This window comes from Planococcus citri, chromosome 4 (genome assembly GCF_950023065.1).
Source record: "Planococcus citri chromosome 4, ihPlaCitr1.1, whole genome shotgun sequence".
Lineage (NCBI taxonomy): Eukaryota > Metazoa > Arthropoda > Insecta > Hemiptera > Pseudococcidae > Planococcus > Planococcus citri.
This window is the reverse complement of record NC_088680.1, coordinates 23,294,475-23,315,443: the sequence shown is the minus strand read 5'-3', so window position 1 is coordinate 23,315,443 and position 20,969 is coordinate 23,294,475. Positions and strand designations below refer to the sequence as shown.

At 33.7% G+C, this 20,969-nt stretch overlaps 1 long non-coding RNA gene across 1 annotated transcript in view; it reads left to right on the top strand.

Moving 5' to 3' along the window:
• Positions 1 to 20,969, top strand: part of LOC135844534 (uncharacterized) — a 51,470-nt gene that overhangs the window by 12,964 nt on the left and 17,537 nt on the right. The window lies entirely within an intron of this gene.

Below are 20,969 nucleotides of genomic sequence, written 5' to 3'. Positions count from 1 at the left end.
TATGCATAACCCTTTTATACAATGGGAACATTGGTTTTAGATTTTTTTTTTGTTGGTGATGTGATGTGGAATGCGTGGTGGTTTGTTTAAACATTTGATTATTTATATGTTATCCTTGGTCCTTGGATCCTTCGTTCTCATTGTATTGGATATCGAGTGTTTAAAATGGTATGCGAGCTGGAAGCGACGATAGCTTTTGGTTTTGTTTGAGAAACCGTTGAAATAATCGAATAAGGAAATGTATAGAGGATGTGTGTGAGGGTGAAGAGAGAAGGGTCGATTTGTTTGTATTTAGATTCGGGGTATTATCAGGGTAATTTGAAGACGCTAAAGGAATTGGGATAGAATTTTCGGGTTCTTGTATACAATTCAGAGTGATAAATATTTTTTCTCATTTGGACATTGCCCATTAAATAAACCTAGCCAGCTTCTGTACGTCTACGTAAATACTTGTTCCTCCTACAATTTTCTGTGAAGAAATAGGCGCGACTTACAGTACATATTCGGGTTACTGACTTTGAAATGATTCACAGATAGAGACGAAAAAATTGAGTGTTCTTTGCGTTGTCGTCGACTGTCTCTCGTGAGTGAAGAAAAAAGGTACTTATGCATTCATAATTTTTATTTAGTCGTCAGGCGCTTTGGTTCAATAAGGAAAAGACGAGCTAATTGTATAGGTAACTTTGAAGAAACTTGACCTCGCAGTTAAAACGCATGACTTGCCGGATTCTTTGGTCAGTCGCCGTACTTCGCCAATATGAGAAGAGAGCTTTAATAGCAGATGCGATGTTATCAAAATACTACGTGATGCCTGTCTTTTCTTCAAACTTGAGGAGGATGTGTTCTTTTAAAGGCTTCAAAATTTCAGAATCAATTACACGTGTTTCGTTCTACTACGAGTATAATGTTTATGCAATATTCGATTTACTAAATGAGTCAGTCGCAATCCCAGGAGCGCATTTTTCTCTTCGCCCACTTTAAAAATAATAATAATAATGTAAAGTACACGCGCTGCTTTATAATACTCTTATAAGTACATCTACATAATGATTCATTACTGTAATACACCAGCCATCTGTCACCCTTGGCGAGTTCATCGCGGATATCAGGATATGTTAAACACTTATGATGGTATACCTGTAAATTTTTTTTTACAATTTTATGGAAAACCATAAACAGTTAAGTTATAGTGAAGATTGGTTCGAACCAATTATTGTTGGTACGTAATATACTATACGTTCTTCGAACAGTTATGGAAGAATGCACTCTTCGATGTAATTAATTTCACGACCAGTTACATTAGTCTTATGGCAGTAGAGTAAAAAGGAAAGAAGAGGAAAAAAATTGCAAAAATTATCGTGTTTTTTTCTCCATTACACGACATTGCTTTTACGCGTACAGTGTTGTCTTTGTGGTAAAAAAATCTCAGCCTGAGTACGTCGTCGTCGTTCTGTTCAGTGCTTTAGTGTTCGCAGTGTTCGCGGTATCTCGACCATTGTAACGCGGAATTATGTTGGAAAACTGGAAATTGCTGCATTTGTAGCGTCTTTGTTCAATTATAAAATGATTACGGCGGCGGTCGACTTACCGCCGCATGAGATAGTGGAACTTGATTACAAAGTTGTATAAGCCAGATGGCTTGAATGAAGCTTGACCTGTAAATCGTACGAGTAACAAACGTTGGTACAGCATTGTCGGATGATTAAAGTCAGCGCTTAGCCGATGTACTTTGTTTGTACTAGAAGGGCAGGGGGTGCAGGGATCGAGATCGATCTGGGAATTCTTACGTATAGTTGAGATTTTTTTTCTTGGGCTGAAATACCTGTTTGAGTTAATAGAGAGCAGAGACTTGAGAGGTTGATTTTCCTGAATAGTGGTGATTGATCATTGTTTTGGTGAAAGAGGAGGGGGTGGGGAAGTTGGAAATTGGTTCAAAGTGTGCAAAATTAGTCAACATTTTGTACAAATTTGTAAAAAAGTTTCCTAAATTGAAAAAAATTATGAAAAATTGCTTAAAATTTATATGTATACCTTACTAGTAAATAGTGTACCTTAACTGGCAAAAAAGTTTTTGAACTTGACAAAGCTAAATCGAAAGAGCGTTCAAAAATACATCATCAGTCAAGATTCCAGTTGCTGAAATGTATTTTTTGATTTTTAGTGAATTGAAAATCAAAGGACCAGAAATGTGAAAAAATCAAAAGTTTTCCAAATTGATCTAAAAAGACTGAAATTTGGTGTGTATTTCATTTTCGAGCTTCCAAGATTGGAAATGGTTTCAAACCGTTTTGAGTGGTTCTGGAGCGTCCAGCAGATTTTGAAAGTTGAAATTTCCAGAAAATTTCACCCAATAGGTAAAGTAGGAAAGCTGAAATTAAGTGATATGCGATTTTCAAATTTCTAATATTCATACTGGTTATGCTTACTCAATTAATGACAAAGTTCTCAGTTTCAAAATTCACAACTGTGCCTCAATTTTTACTGCTGAACTCACTGCCATAAAACATTGCCTAATAGATATAATTTCCATTCAATCAGAAAATAAAAAATTCTCAATCCAAAGCGACTCACTAAGTTCATTGCTATCCATTCAAAACATTTTTTCTGACCATCCCATAGTCCAAGCCATACATAAGTCCCTTTTTAACCTCCAATATTATGATTACTCAATTAGCTTCATGTATGTTCCCAGCCACATAGGTATCACTGGAAACGAAACTGTTGATAGATTAGCAAAAACAGCCGCTACCCCTCCCCTCTTACCACTCTCACTCCTGATGACATTAAATCTCTAATCACTCACAACACATTTACTAACTGGCAGAACTTTAGTCACAACAAACTTCAAACAAACTCTTCCAACCTAAAAAAACTACTCTCCCCTGGAAAAATCTAGGCCACCTGAACAGAAAAGAAGAAATCCTGATTACCAGACTAAGAATAGGCCACACAAAAATTACTCATAACCACTTATACCAAAAAGAACCAAAACCCTCATGCCAATTTTGCAGAAACGAACCCATATCCATCCAACACATACTTTTCAACTGTCCCCAACTAAAACAAAACAGACTTACACTACAGATAAAACTAAAAGAAAACCCACCTACTATCCCTGACGAACCCTCAGAAATACAAAAATTCATCTCCCTAATAAAAAACATCAACCTCACAAACCAAATCTAACCCCCCCCCCTTACGGGTGTAATAATCTTGTAATTATAAACACCAAAAAAAAAAAAAAAAAAAAAAAACTAGGCTAATGGGCTTGAATCTACCTCCAGGGCTCATTCTCAATTATTTTTTAAGCAACCAAGTTTCCAAAATTACTACTGAAGGTAATTTTTCTTTTCAAAATTTTTGGTCACCAAAGTTACTTTTTTTCTACAATTATGTTTGACAAATCAATTTTTTCAAATCATGGTCTCATTTCTAAAATTTTAAGCACTCGTAATCAAATTTTCAACCAATTCACTTTTTTCTTTTTCCTGCTGGTTACACTGTTCTGCATTTTTCTGAAATTGTCGAAGTCTCGCTTTCTGCCAAAAATAACAAAAAAGCTCGTTTTTTGCCAAAATTGCCCAAAAGAGTTGTTCTTACCCAAAAATCACTGAAAATTGTCGTTTGTTTATGAAAAAATTCAAATATCCCAGTTTTTTTTTCAAAAATTGACCATCTCACTGTAAATGCCAAAAAATCTTTTTTTTTTGCTAAAATTATTCGAATTTCGCGTTTTTCAACTTTTTAAAAAAAGTCGTTTTTTTTACCAAAAAGTTGCGGAAGTCTAATTTTTTCTGCATAAATTGCAAAAAACCAGTTATTTTCAAAAAGTCTTGCTTTTTGCCAAAAAGTTTCTGGCAAAAACCAACAAAAATTATCGTTTTATACTAGAATAAAGTTGAAAATTATCTACCAAGAAATTTCACTTTTTTGCTAAAAGATGATGAGAAGTTTCCTTTTTTTCCATAAATATCTTTAAAAGTCTCGTTTCTTTTGGCAAAAATTACAAAAAATGTCTGCTTTTTGCTAAAGTTGACAAAATCTTGGGTTTTTTGCCGGAGAAAAAGCTCTGAAATTCGTTGAAATTGACAAAATTTTACTTTTTGCCAGAATATTGCCAAAAATTCTCACTTTTTTATGTCAAACAAAGATCTTGCAATTTTTCATTACCAAAAAGTTGTGAAATTAGTCTCTCTTTTCTGACAAAAATTCGGGAAAGGTATAATTTTTTTCTGGGTTGGAAATATGAAAATCCAGTGATTTGATTCATAATTCGAATCACTTTCACGAATCCTTTTTTTGATCCGCGTTTTGATTTTTGCGGTATTTTTAAATTAAATTTTGAGATAGGTAGGTACGTAATTTATCCTTTTAAAATGATATTTCAAGCTATTGTTGCCAATTTTTGGCAATTTATATCATTTTTATGCTCATTTTAACAGTTTTTATGATATCAATTTTTGCCAAATTTTATTCCACTTTGACAATACTTCACATTAATTAATCGTAGCTTATTGGCAATTTTTAAAAATCTATGCAATTTTCACGAACTTTTTCTAAATATCTAAGGTATTCATTTCATCAATTTTTACTCGTATTGAATTTGTTTTCATGTCAACTTAATCAACTTTTTCAACGTCTTTTTACGCAATTTTCGTGAAATTTATGTTCAATCGTACCAACATTTCACTAATTTTTTTGGTAATATTCAAATTTTGATAATGCAACCCGCCCAAAATATTGCAGAAGAAGGGAAGAATGGGGATATCTTGAAAATAAATTCGCAAGTACAAAAAAACCCTGCTGTTTGCTAAAATTATCGAAGTCTCAATCGAGTTTCATTTTTCAATATATTTTATTTGGAATTCTTATTATTTCGTTTTTTTTTTTATTATTATTATTGAAATGTTCTAACATATTTTTGGTAATTTTTTTCTTTAAAATGTTTTGTTCGAGTTTTGTAAGTTTTTTGACTACCTTTTGGTTACTTTTTCATACTTTTTTGGTTACTTTAACCTTTGTTACTTTTTTTTTTTTTTTTTTTTATATAAAATTGAGTACACGTTCTGCTCCTCTAATCTAGTCATCAAGTCATTATGTTGGAATTAGGGTTAAAGTGAATTTTAGTTTTGCAACTTCCTTCACCGAGTGAAATTTGTATAGAAATTCAACTTTCAAAATTCTGCTGGAGGCTCCAGAACTGCTCAAAACGGTTTCTATCCATACAAGGAGCCGAAAATAGGGTACATTACATACTGAATTTATCAGCTTTCTCAGTCAATTTCCCAAGATTTTGATTTCTTTTTTCATTTTGGCCTAAAATTTGACTCTCAAAAATTCACCTGAATTGAAAAAATACACTTCAGCGCTTGAAATTTTCACTGAAGATGTATTTTTGCACGTTCTTTTTCTTTCAACCAATTTTATGCTCGAATAAAATTTTTTTGCCAGCTTATACCTACCTCTGACTGCTTTACTTCTGCAATCTTACTCGATGTAGAATTGCTAGATGTGTCATTGAAATATCAAACCCTCCGGTTAACGTGACGATTAGTGTGATATCTAAATTACGCTCAGTCGCCACATTTTTCATCGTTTGATGGTGATGTTCAAGTTTTAATTAACGTATGAAATATGCGACGCATACAGCAGCTTACGACGTTTCCTGCCTGGATAAGGTGTATAGAATCACACTAAATGAATTTCAATTCAGCGTTTTATTTCATACGCGAATTACAATAATAGAAAAGAGCACGCTCGTATAGAATCGCATGCTCGCCTTCTAAATGCTTTAATCAATATTATTTATGAATGACAAACGACGACGCGACGCGACGCACGCGAAAAAAAATAATTACCCCGTCGCGAAAATGGTGGAGATGAATTTTCATATGTGTGCTGTGTGGCTCTGGTTGCTGTAACATTGCCGAAGGCGATAATGCGGCGAGCACCACACGTCCGCGACGACGTCGAATCGAATGTCGACGAAGATGAGAATGAAGGGAAACAAGAGTCATCGACTTTCATAAAAACCTGTACGAACACATAATTACCTGGTAATGGCATGGCACTGGCAGTCGAATATATATATTTTTACGAGGAAAGTACTCGATACGTATTTTTCTCGAGAAACTGGAGTTTTCATCGGCGCGGCGCGTTGGCTTGGCTCGCTCTTGGCTGGAAGCCTGGAGAACTGGAAGACGCAAGGACAGAGTTATATGCGACCGATGTTTTAATTAGTCGCGGATAAGAATCTTTTTATACGTCGTATGTGGCTTGGCTTGACTTGGCTTGGCTACGCTACGTGTATGAATAAAATGAATACCTGTGCTCGTATATCATCGTTTCTCTGCGATGTGATGGGTTTGCTTTATTACTCGTATAGCCTACGTACGAATACGACGCGGCGATGTACGCGGTGTGATCCTCAACGAGTTTTGAGTAATGGAAAATATAAATATTATGGGCGTTCAATAGGTCACGACTGATGTTTGAATATGATTAGAGCGTTTTCGAATTGAGAAAAAGTTGGAAACTTACGAATGAGTCATTCTTGGAGAGGAGACTTTACATCCATTTTTTAAATGGGTTTTTAACCACAGGGTCCATTCCACGTCAATTCGACCAAGAAGTGGTAGGAGGGGGGGGGGTCGGCAAATTTTTCCTGTGGAAAGACCTTTAGGAAGGATGACCAATGGCGCAAATCGCAGCCCTCTAGCCCTTTTTTGAAGGCTGTTAGGGGGTGTCAAAGTTTTCAGTGAACTTGAGATATCATCCATTTGAGCAGTGGATTACTCGATAACCACAATACCTACCAAAATGGAACTTTTTCCAATAGTTAGGGGTTTTGAAAGGCGTTTTGCTGATATCACAAAAATCAGTGTTGCCACTTTTTTCGTACGAAAAATTAGCTCGAAAATTTTCAAAACGTAGTTTTCATATCGTTCCAACTCTCAAAAAATTCTGAAAAAAATTTATTATGGACAACTTTTCATTCTGAATATTAAAAAATGGGTATGATTTATCGTTACGACAAAAAAGGGGGAATGCACGACAAAAATAAGGGGTTTAAGCGACAGAAAAAATAAATATCACAGCCCACAAAAAACACGACAAAAAAATTACTTCAACGACAGGCATTTTATATTGCACGGTAAAAAAATGCATTCAACGACAAATAATTATTTTACACGACAACCGGATAAGCGAAATTCACGACACAATAGTATCTAGGAACGACTAATTTTATGATTAAAAACGGCAATTTATACAATTAAAAAGAGACTAAACAGACTACACATTTGCAAATTGATAGAAAAAAAAGTTTCATTGCACCAATAGTGCCCTTTTGGATTTAGCTGGCCTCCCACGTTTGCGTTTTTGGCCGAAGGAAATGGATTTCGCCTGGTGAGGGGGGGGGGGTCCCGAACACATTTCTGACAACTTTGCATTCCAAGTACATACATGTTTACATGTTGTTCTTATCATGAAATAAGGGCATGAGCAAATTGATAATTTCAAATTGTTCGATACAATGCTGATTTTCCAAATTCCGTTTTCCAATGTTTGTCTGCAGATTTGAAGGTTTTGATCAATTTGGGAGTAATTTGAGTGTTTGGCTGTGCTGGAGATGGTGAAAAAAAAGGAAGCAGCGCTGGAATCGCCTGGAATTCGAATCACTTTTTTGTTTTGAGCAGCCCATTGATACCCAGAGATCCCTCCTTTAAAGACACATCTGGTGAAGTGGCAAAATGTAGACAGTTTTGAATTACAACTTTATCATATTCCATTGAACCAATCATGTGCAGTTCAAACACTATACCCAAGTACAGATGTAGTTGTCGCTGAAAATCATACTTTGTCGTTCTAACGCTCATATCTGTCGGGAGAAGTAGTCGTGATTCATAAACAAAAATAGTCGTGATGACTACCTGTTTAGTCGTTTAAAACCTTCTGTTTTTAGCACCTAATTTGTAGTTAATACCCCTCTTATTGTCGTAAGACTTGCCTGTCGTTCAAACCACCTTTTTTGTCGTTCGATTAAATATTTCCCTTAAAAAATTGGGAGGGAATTATTTCGTGAAGTAGATTTAAAAAAATTGAAAGTTTGCGAAAAAATGCGATTTTTTGATTTAAAACATGAAAAAAAGTTTTGATTGGTGAAGTTGACCCATTTGACCCCTATTTTCACGTATCCGTTGAAAAAGATGAAAAACCACTTTTACTCAATGAGATAAACTCATCACAAAAAAAATCAAAATTCGTGAAAAAATTCAATTTTCAATTCCGAACATCAAAAAAAGTTTAAATTTGTTCAGTTGTCTTATTTTGACTTCTTTCTGACGTATTTCATGAAAAAGTTGATAAAAGTTATACTCATAGCAAAAAAATTAAAATTCCTTTTATTTTTTGAATCTTTTCGAATTTTGATTTTTTTGATGAGTTCATTTCATCGAGTGAAAAGGGTTTTTCAACTTTTTCAACGGATACGTAAAAATATGAGTCATTTTTACCAATCAAAACTTTTTTTCATATTTTAAATAAAAAAATGGTATTTTTTCGCAAAATTTCAATTTTTTTAAATCGACTTTACGGCATAATGCCATCCCAATTTTTCAATATGTTGTTCAGTAAGAAAAGTTGTCCATATTATATTTTTTTTCAGAGTTTTTGAGAGTCGGAACAATTATAAAAACTACGTTTTGAAACTTTTTGAGCTGATTTTTGTACGAAAAAAAGTGGCAACATGGATTTTTATGATATCACCAAAAAGCATTTAAAAACCCCTAACTATTGGAAAAAATTCCATTTTGGTATGTATCGCGGTTATCGAGTAATCCACTGCTGAAATGGATGATATTTCAAGTTCACTGAAAACTTTGACACCCCCTAGCAGCCTTAAAAAAGGGCTAGAGGGCTGCGATTTGCGCCATTGGTCATCCCTTCGGAAGGTCTTTCCACAGGAAAAATTTCAAAAAAATCGCCGACCCCTTCCCCTACCACTTCTTGGTCGAATTGACGTGGAACTACCCATTAATACTTTGAGTACTCATCATTTAGTTACTTATGGGTAGGTACCTACCTTATTTTTTGGAACTTGGGCTGAATTTTACCCCAACTTTTTTTAAGATCTTACCAATTTTTGGCGATGATTCGTAATTTTTATGATTTTTTGAGCATGTAATGACGACGTTGTATGTAATTTTTAGTACGAGTTTCATCAGATTGTGATGATTTTCAATTATCATTTTAAGTTAACCTTGTTTTATAAGCGATTTTTGACAAGTTTTCTGTAATCTTACAGGCATTTCTTCAATTTTTGTTGATTTGAAATTATTGTAACGCTTCTCAAAGAGAATTTTCAAACATTCTTCTTTGAAAGTTCCAAATAGGCATCCATTTGAATAACATTTTCAGCATGCACCATATCCACAGGTTCCTGATAAGTAGATACGTATTCACTATTCAGAGTAGATAACGAAAACCTACTGACAGAAAATCCTTTTTTTTTGAACCATCAATCATGACATCTAATTACCCTTTTCATCTTCACCAATACCAATAACGCGATTCATGTCCAAGCTGGACGCATCCACAGTGGAGAACCCGGACAGATTTAATTTTTCCAAAACAGGTGGAAAATTTAAACAGGGCGTTTATAGGATTAACGTGTGTTGGGTTAGATTACAGCAGAGTATCTAGTTATTTAGGTGTTTTGCTACCTGGTTGATCTACCATCAATCGACCATTATTTACCAGCTGTTTCATAAACGTAGGTAATAGGGATTCCAGCCTTCAATTAGGGATTAATAAATCTCCGGTTAAACGAATATATCCGAACAGGAGGACAACAGATGGGTGCATCAGATTTCTTGCATGTTTAAGTCAACTTATTTCCTCTATTCTTCCTTCTCTGTTTTACTCGAATTATACGAGTTTGCGTGTTAGTACAAAATCCAAGGACAAAAGTGAACCAAAAATATAATTTGACGGTTTGGTTTACAAAAGGCCTATGATAAAGTGGTTTCCTTATTGTAATCTTACGCAACTGGAACTTTGCCTGATCAAGTGATCAGTTTCGACTTTTGGTTAATTTCGATGTTATTTTCACATTTTATCAGTTATCCTCGAATAGGAACAAGAGATTAACCTTTGGTACTTTTTTAAAATCAGTTTCGCGAAAAACTAAACATTCGTATCTCTTCAGAAAACAGTACAAACATTTGCACAAAATGATAACCATATTATAATCTTGAAAAAAAAATCAATTTCGAAGTTGATACGAATTTTATCCATTTTTCGAATGAAAAACAAGAGAAGTTAAAAAGCACGTGGGCGATGTTCCCATCTTAACGCCTACTTCTCAATAAATCATCACATTGGTTCAGTCGTCGTGACTCGAAAGTTGGTAAATTATTTAAATTAAACAAGTAGGTACAAATTTTATCGCGCTGGCGGTCTATGAAATATTATCCATACCTTCCACTTACTTATTAGGAACTCTTTTTTTTTCTTCTTTTTTTTTCAATTGAAAAGTTCGAACACCTTCTTCAAAGCTAAGTTTGGCGACATGTGGAAAAAATTGAAACCGATGAGATTAATTTGGACCTGTGTACATTCAACTTTTAAGTACGAGTAACAATGTATATACTCAATGTTGACCTTGTCATTAAAATTTTCCATTTCGCAATAACTTCGTTTTCTCTTTTCAGTAAATTACTAATCAAAGGTACATACAAGCTATGTAGGTACCTACCGGTTTATTCCATTATTTACGCCAAACGCGAAGAATTTTTAGAATATTCCCAGAATTTAATTCACCAAGTGCTCGAATTTTTGCAACGAGTGAGCGAAACTAATTGTTATTATGGTGACTGTAGCAATTTTCACGTGATGACTTCAGCGTAGGTATATTACGTCGAATGTTTTATCCATTATCCAATGTAAACAAATATTTGCAGCGAGGAAATGAGACTGGTTTCCGTCTATAAGCTAGAAAATTTTCTAAATTTAGAAATCGAGTTCCTAAGTACATGAAAAGCATGCTGTGATAAGAAAATTCATTGTTGCTGTTATTAAAAAATAACTGTAAAATTGTCCATTTTGAATCTCAGAATTGCTGACTCAAAATCAGGACGTCTACGCAAGAATTTTTGATATTTCATTTGGGTAAATGATTTTTCAGTTTAGTGGTATCGATTCGATAGAGCTGCCCATTTTTTATGTTTAGAATTGCTCAATTGCAAGGATTGTACTCGAAGTTACTATTAGTAACTTTTCAAAGAAAAGTTCTAAAATATCGAAAAATTTCCATAAAAACTAAAAAAATTAACAAATTTGAAAAAAAAACAAAAAAATGAATAAATTTTGATAACTTTTTCAAAAAATTTTGAATTATCGAAATAATAAAGTTCGAAAACCACATCAGAATTACGATGAAAATTCGTAAATCTAAAATTTAATATTCAAGTTTGTACCTCAGTACCTACTTACCTGCCTTGATTTTAAATTAAAATAAAAGTTAGGTACTTTTTTATAATTCCGAAAATATATTTGTTTAAACAATAAAAAAATAATTTGGTGTGGGTACTTCGATTTTTCTCTCTCAAAAATTAAAATTATGTCCAGTGGGGGGGGGAGGAGGGTTATGACAATTATGGACTTGCAGCTTCAATTTAGCGCCCCCCCCCCCCCCCCAGAAAAGAAATACGAAAAAAGGATAGTTTTTTTTCAAAATATTATAACCAGAATTTTTGAAAAAAAAATTAAAATAATGCTCTAATTTAAATGGCCTTAGGTAGGTACTGCTTTTTTAGCGTTACGAATTTTATTTTTCCTGATTTGATGGATTTGGTCTTGTTTTGATCGATTTTTACATCTTGAGTTGTAGCGATTTTTTTCCAAAATAATTTTTTCATGATTTTGTTTTGAGTTTTGATGTTTTTTTTGCCTAAATTGGTGCTGAATTTTATCACCTCGAGTTTTCGTAATTTCTTCATAAAAATTTTTTCTTTTGAATTTTTATAAATTCTTTTTTGGGGGGGTTTTCAGTGATTTTTTCGGAATTTCCATTTTTTTCTGTTCAAATTTTGGCGAAGTTTCTCCAGTTTTGATGGAATTTTTAACTTGGAATTTTCACGATTTTAGTTTTGCTTTAAATTACGGTCATTTTTTTGCCTTAATTATGACTGTTTTTTTAACAGTTTTTCATATGGTCTGGTGCTTTGAAAAAACTAATGATTTTTTTGTTCACATTTTTGTGGAATTGTGAATTTTTTTCTTCCAAAAGTTATGAATTCTTTTATATAAATTTTGATTATATTTTTATGGTGTGAGGGAAGCTTCTTCAAGATTTGATGAGTTCGTTTTTTTTATTTTCATCTTTTGTGGTGGATTTTTTTTCTTCAGAATCTTGATATCTTTCATTCGTTGATCCCTCTCTGGCTCTCTCCTTTCCCTTTACGTCCCAGTTATGAGGAAGGTCCTCGGGATTTACTTTCTCTTTGAACAATTTTTTTTCAAGTTCAAATTATTTTGTCTTGAGTTTTGCTGAAAATGTTTTTGATTTTTTTCTGAATTCGTACTTTGAGTTTTAACTCTTGCGAATTCTCTGTTCTGAATTTTCAGTGATTTTTCCTGAACTGAATTTTCGAGAGTTTTCCAGTTTCATCCCTTTTCATAATTTTATTTTGAATTTTATCGATTCGTTTTTCTGACTAAATTTTTTTTCTTAATTTCGGCGAAACCTTTTTTCTTGAATTTTTGTAATTTTTATGAAATTTCCTCCTAATTTTGCGTCAAATTTTAGTAATTTTTTTCTGCTTAAATTTTTGTAGAATTCTCTTTTTTACACTTTTTTTGTTTTTTTTGTTTTTTTTTTTTGGATTTTAAGATCTTGTTGTTTTTATTTCGAATTTTTTGGGGGGGCTTTCTTGATTTTTTTTTTTACGTTTCATTTTTCTTTCAATTTCAATAATTTTGTTGCATTCTCCTCCCCCGTTTCTTACCTTTGATTTTAATGTTTTCTGTTCTAAAATGATTCTTCTTATTTACGGAATTTTTCACAAATTGTTCATTCTTTATTCTCTATACTCGAATATTTTTTTTCGTCGATTGCTCGCTCGTGTCAAAATTCCGGCAATTTTACAATTGACATTTTTGTGTTTAATTTTCTGAAATTATTTCGGATAAGATTAAATTTAGTGTCTCCCTCTTGTTTCAATTTTGCAATTTCTTTCATTAGTTCGGCATGTTTTTTCAAGCTGTTTTTTTTTTGTATTTTTGCCTAGTTTACTTTCAAAGTGTTGATAATTATCTGTTTTGAGCTTTTGCTAGTTTTTTTCAGTGGTTTTTATTCGAATTTTGATGATTTTTTTCTGGTCACTTTTTCTAGATTTTTTTGGTTTCTAAAGTTTACTTTTTTTGAGAAAAATTGGAGTACAATTCCTGCAATGTTTTTTCTGAACCCAGCTATTAATAGTATGTAGATTAGTGAAATTTTTTCAAAATGTTCCTGCCTCAGATGATTTTGAAAGTAACTTTTACTGCTCAAAATCGCTTCGTAAGTTGTCGTTTTTTTTCAAATATAACATCTTGACCACTTGGTGATAATTTGGCCGACCATTGATGACATTATCGAGTATACCTTTATTGAATTCACGAGCTTTTTCCATCACTTGGTGTATGTTGAGAAATTGTTCTCTCTTGCCCCTACCAGTTCAATCCTTTAGCCATTTCCGCACTCTTTCGGAATTTTATTGCTTATTAGATGCAGTGGTTTGATGATTTCTTCTTGTGCTACTACATATAAGAATTTCCAAAACTATGCTATCTTCACCTGCTCATCGGCCCCAGATCTGTGTACTTTTCAATTCTTGTATAATTTAAAAATCAGAAGTTATTTTTAGAACTTGGAAATTTCGTTATAATACTCGTATATCAAAAATAATCTCGAACAAAATTTTCACGAAGCAATACAACAAACCGATCACTCTGAAATTATCGCTGCAGCTGTTTCAAAATGTACGTCAAATCTGTCCAATTCGAGCAGATCAATTTCGTTGTGGATGTGGTATGGGTATGGATGTATGGAAATGCATCGCATTACCAGTTTGGACACAATTACGCTCGAGGGAAGAATTTTTGATGCATTAAATCTACTCTCGAAGTCCAGTGGACTGGGCTCACACATGTGAGTGAATCTGAATCCGAATACACATTCAACAAAACGGAATATTTAACATTACCCGGAAAGCGCGTTCCCGTTGCCGTTCCGTTTCTTTATAAAAATACTTGCATAAGCACACACACGTACGATCTTGTAAAAATATAAAGTAAAAGTGGCGAGATTTTAGAACCGGTTCTCATCTCGAATTCAGAAGTTGGCTCGTTGGCGTTAGCGTCATTTTAATCTGGCTCGAAGCTCGAAGCTCGATTCCGATTTCGTATCTGATGGAATAATTATTTTTCCATCGTCAATTCGCTCGAATCGAATTGCAGTGTGCAAATAGACGAACATCATTTAGATTTGTAAAAGATAAGAGTACCTATTCGTATGTACGAGTAGTTTTTCCAAAGAGAAATATCAGAACAGAAGCTATAGATGATGTTTTAAATAGAACCATTTTTAACACGGCGATAATTAATTATTCAATACGTTATTTTATGCATGCATACGTGCGAAATTGCGAATACAGTCTCACGCAAGTGCAACTGTGTAGCATTGGTATCGCTTGCTTGATGTGTACTGATAACACCAAAAGCTGCGAACGATGATACGATCGCGGATGCATCGCGGAAATTCCATTTATAATCTTTCAAACGCTATCTCGGTATTATCAATTGCACGACATATGAATTTTGCCCACTTGATATTGATAAAATTCCAACTGCGAAGTGCGAAGAATCTGCATCGCATCCTATCGTTTCCAGTATCAGCAACACTTGATCAAATTCAAAACTACTGGAACTTCTGGTGTTAATTTAATTAATATCGAGCTGCTACTCTATAGCTGTAGCATTTACTTACAAGTACATCGAGCTAGCGAGCAAAAAAAAAAAAAAGTTTCGCAAATGTGGAAATTTCATAAACTTGTTTACTAGTACATGACTAGATCACCATCGCGTTCGAGTATATGAAAATTTGTTTTTTTATTACGTGTTTTATCAAAGTACCTGCTACCTGCTTTGGACGATGTAAAAATACTCAATCTAGCCCGTGTTACATCTCGCCATCAAGAATACACCTTACCTTATAATTAGAGGTTTTACGCTTTAAAGAAAAAGTTTTTCAGCAAAAACTCAGCTAATCGTCCTTGTAAGTTTTCGCCGACTGATTGTGGTACTCGTACTTGTATAAACAGTTTTTTTAAATTAAATTTCGAAACAGCAATATCTACAGTTAGATTCGAAGAAACAAACGTCAAAACTTGTTGAGCTTAAGTACGTACGAAAGCCCAAGTAGCTGTATATGGCTCATGCCACCTCGCCCTTTACCTTGAATCGGTCTCGGGTTTTATTGCTATGTGACAAGAGAGAACCTTCAAATGCTGAATTCGATTTAACGACCTCTTTCTTGTTTATTGTGTTCGCGAATATTTTATATGTAATATTATTGTAAAAATATGAGTTGAAAAATGTTCAAAATAGTGGAAAAATACCTACCTGAAATTTGTACGGATTTGTTATAACCTATACGCAGCGGCCTACCAATTTTTTGTTGTAATGACTCGTCCCACTTTTATGGTCTGCTCTGTGTTTTTAGTTTAATTGAGATGACTAAGAATGGAAAATTTAGATGGGAATTTTAATACCATGGGCCAAATCGTTCATGGTGATTACTGATTAGGATTACTCAAGTTGTGTTGGGTTAGGTTAGTGAAAATCATTTCAATATTATAAATTACTGTTGGCAATTTTTAAACGTGAAATTAATATTTTGAAGGTTTAATTACTTATTCAATTTAATAATGATAAAGTATAAGTTTGGAATTTCAACACTGCTTTGAAAAATTACTGTTTTTTGTTACTTTTTTTTTTTTTTGAGTGTGGATGATTTGATGTGCAAACAGTGCTAAGTTCAAGAATCTTCATAAAAGAGTCTGAAATGAAACAGAGGGACATTGTGGGGTAGGACCCAAAAAATAAATTCATATTTGTGCTTGGCGACCTCAAAAACATTCCATTTGATATATCACTCGACTCTGATGATTTTTTGAAATTTTACCCCCCTTGTTGGGGCACAGAGGGACATTGGGGGGTAGGACACAAAAAATAAGTTCATATTCGTACTCAGCGACCTCGAAAACGTACCATTCGATATATCACTCGACTTTTCACGATTTTTCAAAATTTCAACCCCCTTTTTGGGGTACAGAGGAGCTTGGAGGAGTTGAACCCAGAAAATAAGTTGGTATTCGTATTCAGCGATCTCGAAAACATATTATTCGATATATCGCATGTCCAGATTCGTTTTTCAAATGTATGATTCAGTTGTGTGTTACTTGAAAAATCAAGCATCCCCCACCAACCCCTTGGGAGGGTTGAAGATCAATCAATGGTGGTGTGATTAATAGTTGGTTGTGTGGACTTTGTAAAAAAAAATTTGAGCGAAAACGAATGATATTAAGTGGTAACTTTGATTAATTTATTGGACTGACTTTTTTTGAAACACCTGCTCTTTCCACCCCTATTTTTAGACACTCCTCTTGAGGGATGGGTATCGAACATAGTACCAAATTGTCGAGAATTTGAAGGGGAACATTTTTAGTCATGGTAGTTTTTCTCGTAAATCTAATATTTTCGGAGTAAATCGCAAAAAACGTGAATCGGAACCGGTTTTAGCCCCCTAAAAAAATTAGCTCCGGGGTTAGGAGGGTCGGTTTTTTTTTTGGTAGTTCAGGGGGTTCATCTGAACACATTCCCGAAGAAAAAATTAATGTGCCAATTTTTTCCTTTTTGAAACCGCTATTTGCCTGGTCTATTATTAGCAAAGGCCAAAATGTTTTGAGATTTTTTGATAAAAAATAAAAATGTAACTTTTCGAATTTTCAGCCGATTTCTTTTGTTTTAAGGAATATTCTCAGCTTTTATATTTTTCTTTCTAAATTTTTGTAAGTAGCTTGTACCAATGTAAAAAAAAGTTGAAAAATTTATTAGATAAACTTTTTCTCCATTTTTAATTTTCTTCAAAATTTTTCAATTTTTGAAATATAGGTAATATTTTTTGACCTTTTTTTGATTGTTAAAAAATTGATAAATTTTACAGGGCTCGTACTCGGTTGTTACTTTTTTTGAAATTTTGATTACAAAAGTTGCCGTACTTTTTAAAAAAAATTATCCAAAATCCAATTTTTCCACATTTTAGTCTGACTCTGTGAAAAAAACAAGAAAAAAGTCTTAATTTTCGCCAAAAATACCAAAATACAAGACGCATTTATCAAAGGTGCCAAAAAACCTTGTTTCTTGTTTGTTAAAAATTTCTGAAAAATGTGTTTCTTGCAAAAAATTTTAATCTCGAAAAAGGAAGTGGGGAGGGATTGGTGAATAATTTTCTTAAAAATTCCAACTTCAAGGCCACGTTAGGTACTTATTAGTACGATGAAATGATGAACCGAGAATGCATATTTTACATAATTTTGAAACTTTTCTTCTATAATAAGTTGTACCTACTTAAATGTGCTCGTTCACTTGAAATTGTGCTGATAGAATGGTGACTGTTTTTGGAGGTAAGGGGAGAGAGGAAGGTCGTTTGTTTTACAGTAAATTTGGCAATTTTGCCATTTCTATCACTCCGGCATATGACAATAGGAGTAATTGCACCCCCCCCCGCCGATCCTCCGGGACAACATTTTTCTTAAAGGGGACATCCTAAGGAACATTTTAATGCAAAGTTGCCAAAAAAAAAAGTTGGCCTTCCTTACAAAATGGCGGCCATTTTGTAAGTAAGGCCAACTTTTTTTTGGCAAGTTTGCTTTAAAATGTTCCTTAGGATGTCCCCTTTATGAAAAATGTTGTCCCGGAGGATCGGCGGGGGGGGGGGGGGTGCAATTACTCCTATTGTCATATGTCGGACTATATGATTTAAGCCACGAATAGCCTTTTTTATTCCATTTTGCTTTCTAAAAGCACCCACTTTATTGTGTTGAAAACAAACCCAAAAATTAAAAATACACCCGAAAACACATCCTGCTGTTTGATTCGAATTTCCCCTCCCTCTTCGTCTTTCTTTAGCGACCTTTACGGATCCATAGTATTAATGATAAAAAACTAATATAGGTATTTTACTTTTCTTATTTTTTTTTTCCTTAAAAAAATGGTATTTTACCTACATTAATTTATTTCTATTCAAAGTACCCGCATTAGTATTCATCGTGAAGTACCGAGATACCTATAAAGCGTGGATATATCGTAATGCTTTACAATTCTATATAAAAAATTCAAACTGATCATATTCTTGAATTAAATAATATACTAATGTTTAAAATGCGCTTAGGCCTTGAAATGATCCGGACTTGTACTTACACGCGATGCCGCAGACCTCCGTGAAATAATAAAAAATCATAAACCAGCAAAATTATTACTACTTATCTGTACCTCTACCTATACCATACCGCATAGGTATAGGGTACTTTTATTAAGAAAGAAAGAAAGAAGGAAAAAAAAGATCAGCATTAATATTCAACTAGCGCGAAAAATAAAATAAAGGCTGAGCTGAATGGATCTGCAATCTGCATCTAGATATAAATTTAAATTACTTACATAAAAACAATCCTCATCGTCGTATTGATTTTAGCTTATTATAGTCGAATCATTTGTTTGGATATTCCACGCGGTTTTGCTGAAATTCGCATATAATGGAGGAAACGGTGCGGCTTTGCAGGTAAAAAAAAAAGCTTTAGGTATGGACAGAGTCGCTGCGTTCAATTCAATGGTAAAATAGGTATCCGTTATAACTGTCGTCGTGCCTATATAGTGTATTTTTGCATAGTGTAGAATGTGTATAGGTGAGTTGATGTAGTAATGGTATGAGTTAATGCGTCCGACTTGTAACCCAGAAAAGTGAAAAGAGCAGAAAAGATAAAAATGTAGGTATAAAGATGGAGATACTGTAACACACAAACGATGAAACGAGCCTATATATGCAGAGAAGTGTTGTATTCGCGTATAGCAGGAGAAAAAAAAACGGGGTTAAAATAAACGAGTTAGATCGGACATAAGAGACGCGATGGACGATGGACCAAACCAAACGACTCCATATAAACTCGGCTCTGGCTCAGACTGAAAAATTAGCATTCATTTACATAAACAAACTATAAATATTAATGATCGCGCCGTGATCTAATGTACTTACTGATGTGTAGTGTACCTACAGAAACAGTACGAGTATGTGTACGAGTATTTTATTGGATGCACGAGGCTGAGATATTCTTGAAATTCGCATAGCTTTGGTTAGCTTCGTACGAGCATAAAGTGGTGTTTTTTTTGGAGGTATATGATCTTGAAATTGTTAGTCGTGAAGTATCTGTTTCATGCAGGAGGACTCTGCGAGCTCGAATTGATACTCGTCAAATTGAATGAAATGGGAAGATATGAAAAGAGCTGTTATTTGAGTACAATTCATTGAAGTCGTGTTCTCAAAGGCTCGCTTGAGAGGGATCCTTTTCTTTGATTTCAGTGAAAGTTTGATTTTTCGAAGAAGGCTTTTTGAAAACCTCGTAATTAATATGTTTGTTTTCCAATCTTGATATCTCGATGTGTAGGAAATTTAAAAAAAATTTTAAATCGCTATTTTTCATCAGAAGTGACGTTCTTTGACGAAAGTGTGATATTTCTAAAGTACGCTGGTAATTTCCAGTTGAACCAATAAAAATAGAATTCATTTTTCATGTCAAGCCTCCTCTTCTCCTCTCTTGCTGAAAAATCATAGTTTTTGGCTATTTTTGTACTTTCTTTGAGAGTGAGATCATTTTTCCCCGAGCATGAAGAAGTGACGTTCTTTAGCAAAAATTTGATATTGCTGAAAAATCATCGTAGTTTGCTGTTTTTGAGCCTTCTTTGAGAATTATTTCCCCCTCCCCCCATATGAAAATTTATCACAGTAGGTATTTAGTTTCAGAATTGAGTTTGATCAGGTTCTCGAATACTTTTACATAAAAGTCCGCCTTTCCAACGAATTTTTTATTTCAGAATTTCTCTAGGTAATTTTTCCATCAAGTTTTGTAATTTAAAAAAAGTCAAAATCTATAGTCTGGAAGCTCTAAAAATCGTCTCGAAATGATAATATATACAGGTTTGGCGTGATAAAATATTGAATGAGAAACAACATTTTCCTCAAATTTTCCATAACTTTCTAAATGATCTCGGACTTGTTTATTTGTGGCCATGGTCGTCAAAAAATCGAATTTACAAAATGAAAATGTGAAAGTTGGAATTTGTGAATTTTTCAAAGTCATAATTTCAATTTTAATCACTCCCCAGTCCACTTGTTTACTCGGGTAGCCCCACAGCCCACTAAGAAGAAAGGAGACGCGAAGATCTTGAAACTTTTAAAGTGGGGGGTAAAAATGTTGAAAATTATGAATATTAAAATGCACGTTTCGAGTACTAATGCTAATTTCAAAGTCGATATCTAGTCCAACATTTAGCTTGAAATTTGTTCGGGGGAGGGGGAGTCGCGTCGCAGTCGTATTCCAATTCTCAAAATTCGAATCTGTTGAAAATTGCTTCTCGAGCTTTGAAATATGTTCAACAGAACTTGTGATGGAACTGATGGACCTATCATTATTTGTGACTCCAGAGTCCAGAATGGCCAGAAATGATGACGATCCTAATGACATTTAATTTCCGGATATTTATTTTGAAAATAGAAATTAATTTTCATAGATTTTATTATTATGAAAATTACGCGACTTTCAGTCACAATAATTTTAAATATGATTTTTTTTTCTTCAAAATTTCAACTTCCAGAA